Consider the following 9,803-nt stretch of genomic DNA (forward strand, 5'->3'; position numbering starts at 1 on the left):
ACAACACTGTCCTTTGGCCAAAACATTCTCTGCCTGTGACAGTGGGAGGTAAGCAAAGCCAATGAACTACAGGTCTTGAGTCAACGGTGTGATATAAAAGAAAAAAAAGAGAACACCACCACCAACCCTCACCACACAAACCTTTAGAGACAGCTAAATAAGGGATAAGAAGTCCGTTAAGTCAACAGTGCTCTCAGGCACAATCACGTTTTTCACATGCTGCCAAGCACTATGATCAATATTCTCTCTTATCTAGTTGCATAATATTTGCTCCAAGTCTACTGTTCCAAATTACACCAGTTTAACTTTGTTCACATTAGGATTCATTTTAGAGAAAAATATTTAGCATAGGTATAGCATGCAAGATGCCCTGCATTCATATTATAATTTATTCCTCAACACACTGAGCAACTAGATCAAAATACAGCATACCTTCCTATCTACCCTTGTAATTATGAGGACTGTATCATGTACAAAACCTTAAGTTAAATGAAAAGGAGCACAATTATGCAGTGTAGAAAAATTTATAAACTATACTTACTTTTTTCTTTTTAATGTGCAGCGAAAAACAATCAACACAGCAGAGATGAGCAACTCATGCTCCAGAGCAGAATATACCAAATAGCACAAGCAAGGAAGACACAATATATTACTTCCCTGAAATCACAAGAATTTTTGAAAAGAAACTGCCTCATCTGTGCTAAAACAATTTCAGAACAAAATACAGATAGAACTTTTTAGCAGAAAGTCACTGACGGAAATAGATAATTCTCTCCTATTTCAGGATGCATCTTAAAATATCAGCAACCACATATTATATCAGAGAAAAGCATCCACTGGCTGCACTGTGAAAAAACCCATACAAATGTGAATGTCTCAGGAAAAAGAACAAGCAAACCACAACTTAATATCAAGCAAATGTTATCAGTCATACTAGTAGTAGTCACCTCCAACTATCACAAAGCTGGTGGCCGTGAAGGCCTGTCAGGTGGAACAAACACACAGCAAAAGGTGTTGGAACACAAGAGGAGGCAGAGTCTACACAGCTATTTTCCATCACTAATCCCCCAAAGCGCAAGGGATGGAAAAGCACACATTAAAAGACAAAACAGTGAATAAGACTGTAAGGAGAGGTGATTCTGAAGAGACCAACAGCACCACACTAATCTATAGATATTTCCTCAGAAACTGACTTGAGAAGTTTAATTTGAAAGCACAACAAATTGTCGCAAAACCCCACATGTCATGTGCACAAGCAACAAACTCTGTATGGCTGTTGAGGAACAAATTAAACTTCATATCTTGTACCTTTAAAGCCAGAGGAGCTATTCAGCCCTGAACTCTGCCATCTGTAAGCAACAGCAATTCACACACCCGCAATGAGTCCAACAATGTCTCCGATTAAAGAACAGTCTTCAGAAAAGCATTCAGAATCAAAGACACCATGAAAGGTTTTGGAGTAGTAACTCTCTGACATCTGACCAGCAACAACTTAGTGTTAGAGATTCAGTGACAAAAACACCTCCTGATGCTTGAAAGACAGTGCCTGTGATTTGAAAGGGACCTCTGCAGCCCTCATGGTCACCCCGATACAGAAAAAGGAGGCAGAGACGGAGCGGAGCTAGAATCTTTTAACACATGTTCAGGGAAACATAACTAAGAGGCAAATCATAGTCTGTTATTCATTTATCTGACTATCAGACAATCCTAATTAAACCTCCTAAAATACAACTGTTCCAGAAACAAAAATGGAAAAAAAAAGAAAAGTATTTTCCTGCTGCGTCTTCAAAGGAAGAAAACGCACTTTTCCCAAAAAAAACACTTCACTAAATCTCGTGTGTCAACTACAGATTTATTCTATCATACCAGTCCATCGCCACAAAAATGTAGCTTTCCTATATAAAAACAAAAAATGTATCATTAGTGGTTTTCAACAGATTTCATGTCCAGCAACATCTGCAGAGCAATAGATTTCACTTAACCAGACCAGGATCCTTTCTAACCACAAAAGCAAGCAGCAGATTAATTTCAAAATAGCACAGTTCTAATGCACCACTTTTCCACACAGACAAAGCAGTAAGTGCACTTGACCAACGACTGCCCAACTACACCATGCGCTGTCCCACGACCCAAATTACTATTGCAGTTTAAAGATCAAACGTTATATGAAATATTGAAATTATAGTTCGTGAATTGTATCTGCTTAGAACAACTTGTGAACAAACCCGTGTTAAATTCATAGCCAAATTTTATACCAAGTTTGCTAATTACTGAAGTTATTTTGTAATAACTTGTCTTAAACTTTACAATAATCACTCCCCTCTTTAGACCAGAAATGAGGTCAAAGTGCTGAATTTGACATCAAATCTGTCACCCTGGAAATTACTGCAATGGTTAGACAAAGAAGTTTATTATGAGGTCTAATAGGATTGCTTGAGAGAAAATGTTTTCATTCTCCTCCTGAAAGCAACGCAAGACAGAAAGACTGAAAGCTCTTTGAGTAAGGACTCTTCCAAAATTCCAGCGCAAAACCAAGCATATTCCCAATAACAGTATATGAGCTGGTTTTTTTCAGGATTTTATTCTAATAGTTGATATTTCCTCCCAGCACCCCCTACCATTTTCATCAGCAAACAAGTCATTTAAGAAAAATAAGCCACAGAATTAAAAATGCACTTACACTTGCATTCATTTAGGGAATTTAATTTTTCATTAACCTATTCTGCCCTTCTATACAGAAACTTCAACAGCTTCTTTTCAAAAATGGCTAAAACAGAAGTGCAAGCTTAAGCTTGCTTGTACCATAACTTGTGTTTCTACACCAAGAGCTGCCCAGAAAGCCAGTGTATTTGTGAGTATGCCCGCTTTGGTCTCTCTAGGTGAACAATGTATGAGTATCCACTCAAACCTCTGCTTTCCTGCTACAACAGCAGCCACCTGGTAGCCTTAATTATTTCATTTGCACTACTGAAAAAAATTCCAGTCACCACCAAATCTTACACAATGTTTTCCTTCTCTTGGCTTTTTATTTAATAAATGAAAGGTTTTAGCTTTTCTAAATGATACATGTATATTTAGCAGTACACCTATTTTTCAGCACCATATTATATTTCTTGATTACATCATCTGCTTGTAAATATTCATCCCATGTAGGAAAATGGGTGTATCTTATTACCTTACTATTTAAATATTTGCAAACTGTGTTGCTCAGACAAAAAAGCACATCTAACTATGCCTTGGGTAAGAGGCTAAATAAAGTTTATTCTGGAGCTATGAAACATACACTGATGAAGTTGGGTTCTGTGACAACGTCTTTGTGCAGTTTTAGGTAACACTATTCTACACCACCTGGTGTTCAATTCCTACTTGGACAAAGAATTGCAGACCATCAACAGCAGGGGATATTGCTGTTCTTCCCTCCCACAAAAAAAAAATCCCCTAACTTCAGAATCTTTCCATCTTTTACTAAACACAGGCATTGTTACAAAATGATGAAAAGCTGCAATAATTTTTTACCTTAATTTGACAAATGTGGCTCCTTCTGAGTATTTGGGGATAACTATTTCATTCTGCATTGAAGTTACTCTGCAGATCGAGAAGAATTACATTTTTAGGCAGCCTCTTCCTCCTTCTCCATAATACCATCTGGTGCAAGACTTGCAAATAGAATTCTGAGACAAACATTTAAATACTCAACAGAAAGAGATTCTGTCCCTCAAATCTTCTGGAGCCTGGCACAGTATTACATTTACCCAAAGTGATCTTTCCCCTGCGACACTCAGTCTTTTTACTCAAGATGTGAAGATGCAGATACAAGAAAAGTCTTTCAACAAGAAGAGTGTTTATGTGTCTGCCCTTTCTCGTCAGTGCAGCTTTCACTGGTTCTCAGCATTTCTGTTACATGCTGGGGACACATAAAAGGAATGTCTAGCTTCTTCAGGATGAGATTGCCAGCTTCAAGTGTTTTTAAGGAACTTTTAAAATTATTACCTTGTGCTTGAGACTCTTGGGAAGCAACACTTAAAAGATCTCCAGATTTTTCTGGAATGTGAGCTGTAGGCATTCAGGTGCTTTATCTTTCTCCAGGGAAGCTCTTGTGCTTGGACTCAAACTGTTCTTCTAAGGCACAATCAGCCAAGTTCTGTAATCTGTACAGACGAGCAGGAAGTTCAACTTTCATAAACAAAAAAAAAACCTAGGAACATTAAACATCCTGGTATCAGACAGACCACGTAGACAGGCATCAAAGGATGTAATTTTACCCCAGTAAACCCAGAGGAATTCCCAATACTATCCAGAAACTCACAAACATACCAAGTTATCACAGTAAGGTAATCTACTTAAGTAACTGAGTGGTTATAGTTTCCTACAGAATTAAAGATCTATTTCATTACTAGATAACTCTCACATGAATGAATCACACTAGGGATGCCCTGTGGAGAAGTAAATGGAGAAAAGGTCTACCATGGTCCAGCCTTCCTACTCTTCTACCCTCTCCAGCACATTCCATACGCTGCTTTAAAGTTCCCACAATACAGCACATTAGGATAAAGCATTAAAGAATAAAAGTTAAATAGTATTATTTCTAACAAGGGAAACAAACTTTCCCTTACATTCAGAAACTGGTGAAGCTGAGGTGTTTTGTTCCATTCCCAGACTGCAGAGTACGCTCCACAGCGCCTGGGAAGAATTGTCTGTAGTCAGACAGTACCATTTAAATGTCAACTTTGAGCGCATAACTAAGCGATGATCACACCTAGAATTCTGTAATTAAACAACCAGTTGACATGTTCCCTTATAACTTTCTGACCAACACATATTCAGTATTAGAAAAGCACAAAAATAGAATATCCAAACCTGAGAAGGGGTGGCTGACAAGGTGGTAGAGGGATCTTCCTGTTTAAATGTTCCAAATAATCTTTTGCAATGCTATGATACAGAAATGCTTACCAGAAGACATTAGCATCTGACAAGTACCTCACTGAAACATGACTATATAAAGCAAAACACATTGGTCACATTGACCAAAAAACCCTAACCACTTGAAAAAGCAGAAAACCATTAGAAAAGCAAGAAACAAAAGACTACAAAGCAGGAATACAGCTATGTTGCCAGACAGTGAAAATCTAGCTAGCTTAAAACAGAAAATATGCATCAGACGTTCCAAGGAGAAAATTTTACTAAAAACCTAATCAGGAATTGGTCACAATTTAGGGAGGTATTGTAAAGATGTTTCCGAATGAATTATTTTATCTGATGCGACCGTAACAGTAAAAACATACAAGGGAAAATTTAAAAACACACAAACAGCTACTTTTGGTATGTTGTTTAGCTAATACAGTAAAAACTCTATCTATTAGTGCTACCATGTTCTCCTGTGAGGGCTTTCCTTAGAAGGGAGAGTATTTATTGCCTTTGTGAAAACACTTCTTGAAAGCAAAGGCCCAGAATATCCCACTTCAAACCTGAATTGTTTTAATAAAAAGTTGTCACAGGTGCTTGCCCTGATTAGCTGTCATATGTTATCATGAGACTGAAGCCGATGTACCACCGCTGGAAAAACCTCTGACTGGCTATAAAGGCCCTTGAACACGCCTCGAAGCCTCACAGAGCACCAGTTATTCCCACCTCAGATAAACCCACACTGATCTTCACTCACAGACATCTCAGGATTCCCCCAGCCACACCTGGAGTACTTCACAAGCCCCTTTTCAGCCCTTTTCTTTCATTCTTCAAACCTTAACCAGCATTTCTGTTCTGCAGTTTCCCACACTTTCTCCTGGACTCCAAGGCTGCTCTGGTCTGGGTCCCTGAAGTCCATTTGCCTCATGCAAAGTTCAGGACCTTAATAGAACCTCACAGATCAACCCCCCAAATTTATCTTAAGTAATCAACACATTAATCTTCGTTAATTACAGCTGGGTAAGATTGATTGATATTTCATAACCACAGTTCTCAGAATTATTTGTCTTGTCATGTTAGAGCACTTCAAAGTAGAAACACACCTCATTAACACGGCCAATTTTTTTAAGTTTTATAGATTTTTTTTTTCTTTTTTTTTTTTTTTTTTAACTACTGTTTTGGCAAAATCCAAGGACTAAACCAAAATGGTTTATTCACAGAACACTGGAAGACTGGGATTATATCAGACCTAATCAGCAATTAACCTGCAAAGCAGTATTTGTGAAATGAATGCCTCCTACTTCCCCACATGCACACCTTAATAGCTGCTTTCAGGGCAGAAAGGATGAACGTCTAAACCTCTCCCGCCATGAAATTATCCTGAGGTACACAAACGGCAGAAGAGAAGAAACCCACACAAAGCCAGAGGCACAACAAAACACAACTACTCCTAACTTCTTCTCAGTGAGTTTGGAACCCATCTTTAACAAATGCAACTTCACTTCCAAAATATCTTTTCATCCTACCAGGCAGAACTTCAGATTTTACAGATATCAAGAAACAGCACCTTCCGTGGCTTAGATCTGCACTCCCCAAACAAGCCTCCAGCGTTACTTTCAGCCACAACACGCACAAAATCTAAACAGGATCTGGAATACGATATTGCCTGGAAAGCACAAGATTGCCTGTGGCATGTTACTAATAAATTCTTGTTACCCAAAGGCCAATGAATGTTAAGAAACACTAATTCAGACACATCACCAAGCTCTAGGAGGACTGATCCGACTATAATGTAGATTTTGTCAAGCCTAGCAGAGCCAGTTGCTTTCTGAGCCAGGCCCAGTATGATGTTTTGTGATGAGGTTACCCGTACTGCTGGAAATGTCATCTTTCTTGTATGATATAAACCCCCTTCTATAGCTACTAACAATACTCTGGCATTGTTTGCAACATGCAGGGTGTTGTTCTGGCTAACATCCAATTCCGGTAATAATATTCTATCTACCTACAGTAACCACAAGAAGATATTCTTCATTTTCAGCCCCAAGTGGTTTTGCAGCGCAGCAGCAAGCTCTTAAAGAATTGCCACACTTCACTGCAAGTTCTGCATTTCACTGTGCATTTATCTGTCTGTATGGATCAGGCATTTCTCTAAAACTGTAGAAACACCTTGAGATTACTGGGAATAAAGGAGCTCTTTTCATGTGGCACAATTAGTCATATCAGCAGTGATAGCTATTTTGAGCAGCACCCATTAATCACTATCATTAGCAGGATTTCTGATGTACCAGCATTCATTATACCAAGAACAAGTCTTTTCCTATTACACTACTACTATATAAACAAAAGCAGCAGCACAATTTCTCTTGACACAATCCTGTTTTGAGTAACGAGAGGCAAGTGGCAGCACTTAAAAACTACAGTCAATTCGGGGTATAAAGGGATGCTTACTTATACCTTATAGGACAGCAAAAACACAGTTGTTTTACTACAGAGAAAAACTGGCCACCATTTGTATGCTGGGGAAGAAGAGGTGTTGAAAAGTAAAACAGTGGGAAGAAGCAGTACGGGGGAAGCTCTCAGGTTGGAGACAGCAGGGAAAAAAAATACCCAAAAATAAGATTCAAGTCAAAAAAGGTTCAAGCAATCAAATACAGGTTGACATCTAAGACATGGAAGAAACCTAGACTTCTCTTTTAAACATCTGTAGAAAGTAATATGAAAATATCTGCTATGAGGGATTATTTAACTGTTAATCAAATTTTAGAGTCTTGGAAGACTTTAACTAGAAAAAATATTCCCTGTATGCACTATTTCTAGTCTCCTAACACCCCTGAGTAAGAAGGTACATGGGAAGCAGTGGCTTCCTGCTGCATCCGGATGGGATCCCCACACCCCAAATGTTCCATGAAGCACCAGAAACACGTCTGTTAGCCTGAAACACACCTTTTTCAGCAACTGCAGATTAAATACTTAGGAAGTCCTTCCTTCTAGGAGCGAAAGTACAGAACATTAAATAAAATAAGAAAATAAAACCGTGTGCAAGTCTTGAACTTAGAAAAATAGCAATTCTTTATAGAGAAAGGGTCCATCTTATTTTCTGGTGAAACGCTGCCTGGCAGAAGACTCCAGTCAAGTGCAAAAATCCGTTTGATACCGGTGATATACAAATAGCACCTGTGCACATGCCGAGATCAGCCAACACTCCTGATCCCACGAGCTTACATACCAAAACCTTCATGTGGCTGGGAGCTACACTACACATACCACATACCTCTGAGAGGTGAGGGAAGGAGAGAGTTTCGAGGGAGCTTCAGCTGCCCATCACCCACAAAAAACAACAGCAGTTCCTCAAGAGCACCACTCCACCTTTGAGAGACGACATGGGCTGAGAAAACAGAAACATCAGGCAACAATAGCCTTAAAATCCACAGCGACCTTTTCCCCAACCTCTAGATTTAAGATTATCCAACAGCCACACTGGCGATTACAAGATGCAGTGACATTTTGGGAAGCAAGCCTCAACCTCTCGCCAGCTGTGTGTGCCTCTGGAGCCACAGACTGACCGACTCTGAAACGCCAAGCAGTTGTTTACGGCTTCACACAACTCACATACACCACTCTTCAAGACACCCAGACATCTGTTCCTCTATAAAACCAATAATAATGACAATAATTGCTGATTTATACCTGTAACTAGGTTTATAATCTCACATAAAACAAACAAACACGGTCTTTTCACTTCTTCCAAATTTCTAAGCCAACATTCACCTGACAAATATATCCCTGCACCATCTCCTCTCAATTCAAACAACAAAACCCCTCAAGCAGGGACAAGCAAAGGTATGTTGGTAAAGTTTTAAGCTACAGCCCAAAATGAGAGTTATCATCTTCTGCTTGCACTTACCATATGCACACAACGTACCACACACAAGGCTGGATGACAACAAACGGCACTTCCAGCCAGCACCAGGTGAGAAACCCGCACAAGCGCAGCGCACTGCAGGGGCCGCCAGGACGGGCCTTCGGGCCGGGGGCTCCGAGAACACCCACCGCGGGCACCGTGAGAGGAGCGTGCTCCCGGGGACCGGCGTTCCTGCCCTCCCGAGGGGCAGGTCCCACCGGCACCACCCGGAGGCCGCACGGCCGGCGGGGCCGCCTCACCGCCTGGAGCCGGCGGGGCCGGGCCAGGGCAGCGCCGCCCTGAGGCGAGGCCCCCCCGGCGGGGTCTCGCTGCCGGGCCGGGGCAGGCTGGCGCCCCGGGCGGCCGCGGGTCACTATTTAGCAGGAAGGTGCGCAGGAATTCCCGCAGGCGCAGTCCCGGCTCCCGCCGCGCTGCCCGCACACGGGTCACGGAGGTGGTGAGGGGGGGTGAGGCGGGCGGCCGCAGCCTCGCCGCCGCCCGGGCCGTGCCCGGGCTGTCCCCGCCGCCACAGGGCCGGCCCGGCCGCGCCGAGGGAGCGCGGCGACAACCCCCGGGCCGCGCCCCGGGGCACCCACCGCCGCCCTCCCCCCGGCCGGGCTCCTCACAGGCGCCGCCGGCTGCTCCTCCCGGCCCCTGCCGGCGCCCCCCGCCGCGGCCCAGGGGGCTCCCCCGAGCGGCCGCTGCCCTCCTCCGCGCCCCGTCCCCCTCGGCGCCCGGGAAGGGAGGAGCGGCGGTAACGCCGTCCATGCCAGCCCGGTGCCTCGCACAGCCAGGGCCCCGCCGGCCGGGTTGCGGGGCTGCTGCCGGCCGCCCGCGGGCAGCGGCCGGGGCCAGCCCTCGCCGCGGGGCCGGCCGGCGGGAGCGGGGGATCGGCGGCCGCGCTCACTCACCTGCCCGCGACAGCCCCGCCGCGCCGCCAGCCCCGCTCTGTGTACTCCGGAAACGGCGGCTCCTCCGCCGGGCGCCGGGGAGGGGC

General features: G+C 43.2%; 1 protein-coding gene across 4 annotated transcripts in view; it reads right to left on the reverse strand.

Annotated features, from left to right (window-relative positions):
* The window catches only part of GARRE1 (granule associated Rac and RHOG effector 1), a 60,685-nt gene extending 50,912 nt beyond the window's left edge, over nucleotides 1-9,773 (reverse strand). For 3 of the 4 annotated variants that reach the window (XM_082062519.1, XM_082062520.1, XM_082062518.1), the window contains exons 1-2: nucleotides 8,177-8,191; nucleotides 3,991-4,195 (exon numbers count right to left, since the gene is read on the reverse strand). The gene's annotated coding sequence lies outside the window, so the exon portion shown is untranslated. Of the gene's footprint in view, nucleotides 1-3,990; nucleotides 4,196-8,176; nucleotides 8,192-9,717 lie in introns of those variants that run through there. The other variant, XM_082062521.1, reaches the window with a different exon arrangement.
* Nucleotides 9,774-9,803: the final 30 nt, after the last annotated feature.

Source organism: Streptopelia decaocto (genome assembly GCF_964273445.1).
Source record: "Streptopelia decaocto genome assembly, chromosome: 11".
NCBI lineage: Eukaryota > Metazoa > Chordata > Aves > Columbiformes > Columbidae > Streptopelia > Streptopelia decaocto.